We start from the raw sequence: 5,102 nt of genomic DNA, 5'->3' as shown, positions 1-5,102 counted from the left end.
TGTCTACTAAATAATTGGTAGGTTTTAATTTGAAAGTAGCATAACTATATGTTTTTTAAAATTATAATACAGCAGAGAAAAAACTAGGGTAATTTTTTAAATCATTAAAATGTCCAACTAGAGTCAAAAATAGTATAAAAATGTAAGTTATTACATAAAGAAATAATTTAGATAGACTTTCAGCTTTGGGTGCTGGTGGTGGAGCTATTGCTTCTTCCTTGAGTCTTAGGGAGAAATATTATTTTCCTTTTCTGGTTTACAAGACCAGAGTAATAGACCACAGAGGATCTTCATTTTACAAGGCTGTTTTCAATGATGCTTGTGATTGATATGATTGCTAGAATGAAGGAAAAGAAAGAACTGACACTGATAATGGCCAGTGATAATAAATGAGTGCTCAACTGGCTGTACTCCAATTCATGTTAGTGTAAGTATATCTGCTACTAACAGAACAAGCATTGACTGAGAGGTCAAAACATTATACTTCATTGTTTTGAAGTATGTAATACAGCAATGATCATTAGAATTGGAATGGAAATGGTTCAGGCTAGTAGCCTTCCTAATTTATCAAAGATTGAGCATAACATTGCATAAGTGATTAGGAAATATCATTCTGGTTTTATATGAAGGAGAGTGTTAAGGGCGCTTAGCTGGTGTATAGTTGTCAGACTTGAGAGGTGCAGTGAAAATTAAACTAGAGCCAGAAATAGTAGGATTAAGAACAATTACCCTAGGGTGTCCTTGATTGTGTATGTGAGGAATGGGTTTTTGTTGTCTGTGTCCAGTGAAATTCCTGATCGATTGTTTGACCCAGTTTCATGAAGAAATAACAGGCGAAATAAGGCTGAGATTATGAATGGGAGGATGAAATGGAAGGCAAAGAATCACATAACAGTAGCTTTCTCTACTGAAAAGCTACCCCAGATTCTTTCTACTGTATTAGTACCAAATTCAGGGATGGCTAAAAGTAGCTTGGTGATGACTGTCACACCTCAAAAGGATATTTGTCCTTATGATAGTACATAGCCTATGAAGGCTGTGGCTATTACTGGAAACACTAAAATGATTCTGATGTTTCATGTTTCTAGGAAGGTGTGAGATCTGTAGTATAGGCCTTGTCCAACATAGATGAACAGGCAGATGAAAAATATGGATGTTTCTTTAGTGTGTATGATATATATCAGATATATATATCATCAGATATATATCAGATATATATCAGATAATTCAGCCATAGTTTATGCCTTGGCATTTGTGAGTTACCGATGAGAAAGCAGTTATTGTATCTGATTTATAGTGTATAGCTAGAAATAGTCCTGTTAGGATTTGTAGAATTAAGCACATTCCTAGGAGTGTAGCAAAATCCCATCATGCTGAACTATTTGATGAGGCTGGTAGGTCTATGAATGAGTTGTTGATGATTTTAATTAGTGGGTGTGATTTTCAGATGTTGGTTATTAATGTTCTTATAGTTGAAATACAACAATAATTTTTCATGTCATTGGTCATGGTTAAATTCCAAGTGGGAATAATGATGACATACATTGAGTTTTAAATACAATTTTTGTAGTTAGTTTCATAAGTTCTTCCTCAAAACTTTCACCAATTTAGGGTGGTCATGGGTTGACTGTGAGTGGTGGAATGGGTTGTGGCTTTGTGATGAAGTTTGGTGGGTCACTTCTAGTTTTAATGATAATTTTGCATTATCTTGGGGGGATGTTAGTAGTTTTGGAATGTTCAACAGCTATGGCTACTGAGCAATATCCTGAAGTTTTAGTGTGTAATGCAGCCGTCTTGAGAATATTTCTTATAGAAGTTATGGTTGTATTTTATGTGTTGAGGAACAAAGAGGTAGAGATTATGTTTAAGTTTAATGGGTTGGGGGATTGGGTTATTTTATATATTGGGGAGTCTGAGTCTTTCAGTGAGGAGGCTATGGGAAATACTGGTTTATACACTTATGGGACTTGGCTTGTGATTGTGACTGGGTAGTCTTTTTTATTGGTGTTGTAGTTAATATAGATGTTACTCATGGAAAAGTAAGAGAAAACTAGAGTTAGCATGATTAGGAATGAAAGAACGTATAGATGGATTAGGCCATTTGGTTGGAAATTAGTGTTGAGATTTTTATTTGAAAGTAGGATATGGATTTTGGTAGTATGATTCTAGCCAGGTTAGGTCTAGTAATAGTGATGCTAGTTTTTGTCTTATTGAAAGGCTAATAAATGGTGGGGTACAGTGCAAAATGGTTGGGAAGTAGCCAAGAAGATTTGAGAATTTAAAGGTGTTTGAAGAGCAGTCAAATTTTAGATTTTGTGTTATAACACTGAGTTCTAGCACTACTATAAATCCTGAAATAGTGACAGCAAGAGCTGTTATTTTAAGGTAATATGGCAGTTATTTGTGGGTAGTTTTTGGGGTAATGTTATTGGAGGTTGAAAACCCGGCAAAGACACTTCCTATTATGAGGCATTTAATAGAGCTTATTAGGAGTGGGTTATTTTCATTAATAGAAATTAGAGTGGAGAAACAAGTTTGTACTAACAGTCCAGAAAAGATCATTCGAATACTATATACAACTGTTAGGGATGTGGCTAAAAGAGTAATTAGCAGGACTCAGGTGTTGGTATACACATTAGTGATTTTGATGACTAGGTGTTTAGAGTAGAAGCCTGTTCGGAAAAGTATTGCTTGTTGCACCAGGCTTCCAATGATAAGAGAGTTTGTGGGGAAGGTTAGTGATTTGAATAAACCTCCTATTTTTGAATACCACCATTTAGGTTATGAATAATTGATCCAGAGCATATGAATAGTATAGCTTTGGAAGAAGCATGAGTGCAGATATGTACGACTGCTAGGTGTGATTGGTTAATACCAATAATAACTACTGTTAAGCCATTCATAGTTTGAATTTTCTAGGCAAAATAATATAGATGATCTAAGACTGTGAGTATTAGGATGGTGGCTTCTGTATAACTTCATGGTTTTGTATGAGGATGGCTTGAATTTCTAGTGTTGTATGACTTCCTGATGAGTATGCAATAAGTAGTTTTTAACCTGTTTGGTGTAAGCAGATAAAACTAGTTATAGTTATTCCTTATAAAGATAGTATAAGAAAGGGATAAACTGTATATTTTGTTATTGGGTTTAGTACAGTTGTAATTTGAAATATTCTGTAACCAGAATGGTGAATTTAAGGAATTAGTTTAATATTTATGATCTATGAAAATCGGCCATTTTCTCGATCAGTGACTATGATCTAACTTAATGGGATGTATGAAATACAATAAGAACACTGAAATTATTATCAACCTAGTTCCAAAAAAAAGGTTAACACTTTGGTTAAAAATATATACAATATGCCTGCTTTCATTTAGAAACTCTTATGTGATTCCTTTTAGAACCCAAAGCAGGTACTGATCATGAAATCAGAACTTCTGGGACTCTAATGTGCATAGGTCAATGCTGATGAGAGTTGGCCATCCTTATAGTTTCTTGACAGGCGATATAATTGATGTTTATGCTTCAAATGTGCCTCATCAAACCCAGAAGATCTAAGATGCTCATAGAGCCATCTGGCAACTTTATATACTTATTGGTAAAGAGCAGATTTTGTCTTTTATTTTAAATATAATAATTTTAACATTTATATTAGGGAGAATGTAAAAGAACAGAAGGTACTATTCACACTTCAGATTTAGAAAGTGACCTAAACTAAAAGTAGAACTGTGTCAAACAAAACCCAGTCTAGAGACCACAACTGGCTGGCAGTGACAAGGATGCAGACACGTGGATGGGATCAAGTTGTTTGGGAATAAAGCCAAAATACATGGTGCTGCATGTCAGGAACAAATGTATTTGATGAATAGGCTTCAGGTTTCAAAACCAAAAAAAAAAAAAAAAACAAGAATGAAAATAAAAACACGAATCACAATTTATGTTCAGTCCCTTCTATATGACTACTGATGAAATCATATGAATCAGAACTAAGGAATCCCTTTAGAAAGATGTTTAAAGGGCAGAGATCAAGACTATTCTTATAGAATATTTGTAAGTGTTGAAGATGAAAAGTACATCTTACATTACTCTTGAATATAAAGACTATATACAATATAGTCTTTATATTGTTGGAAACAGGCTTCAGTGGTATACAACAAGAATAATAAACATCTTAATGAAAGGTATTTTACTTTTAACAGTAGGGGTAAAGAAAAGCAATAATAAAAAGATGTTAAGTAATCACATAGGAGAAGCAAAGCACAAGAAAGCAACACCAGCAATGAAAATGTACTGATAGTTTTCTTTTAAATATTCAAGTGCAACAAGGACATTTCTTGGCTTTCAACATAGCAGTAATTTAGATTAATCTACATTATCTTTGAAGTTGTTTAAGAAAATAAGAGAAAGACATGGACACATAACCATTTTTCTTGATATGGATAGTCCTTTTCCCTATTTGGAAGTGAGAAGATAATTGGTAATTTACTTCCAGGTTTATAATTCTGTAATTTATATATCTACATTTAAATCTCTACTATGTAAAAACCATACAGAAGTTGAAATAGTTTTACCTACAAGTCAAATGTAAACAACTTATAAATCCTTGGCCTTTCCTGAAGGCTTTAGGCAACAGAACAGTAAATGATGGAATCACATTTTCCTTGATATTTAATTACTTTGTTATGGAATTAGAATTCTAGTCTGAAGAAGAAGGTTCCAGGGGACAGTATTTGTAATTGTCATCCTGATTTCTATAGTACCAGACAGAAGGGAGTAAGAGACACCAAAGAATTATCCAATCATCAGAGGGACAGCTCCAGCATTCCTCACTGGAGATGTTGGAAAAACTATCACTCATTATCTTAGCATAAGATACTGAAAAAAGTGAGGGTAAGAATGATGCTTTGTAGCAAATAGATACCTGCCACTCCTAATTATTCAGTATAAGGAGAGAAAAAAGAAAAATTTTTATGGGAATTGCTTTATTCCTTTTTTTTCTCTCAATATAATCAGAGGATACGGCTAGTAGAGTCATCTGCTGAAAGTCCGTAACAATGCACAACATCTGGCCTCATAGAGTTATTATGATGATTAAACTATCA

General features: G+C 33.8%; 1 pseudogene; it reads right to left on the bottom strand.

The window, feature by feature from the left end:
- Positions 1-290: 290 nt before the first annotated feature.
- Positions 291-1,509, bottom strand: LOC140847512 (cytochrome b-like; annotated as a pseudogene).
- Between the last annotated feature and the right edge of the window lie 3,593 nt (positions 1,510-5,102).

This window comes from Manis javanica, chromosome X (assembly GCF_040802235.1).
Source record: "Manis javanica isolate MJ-LG chromosome X, MJ_LKY, whole genome shotgun sequence".
In the NCBI taxonomy this organism is placed as follows: domain Eukaryota; kingdom Metazoa; phylum Chordata; class Mammalia; order Pholidota; family Manidae; genus Manis; species Manis javanica.
Note: the sequence above shows the minus strand (reverse complement) of the source record. Positions and strands in the feature narration are given on the sequence as shown.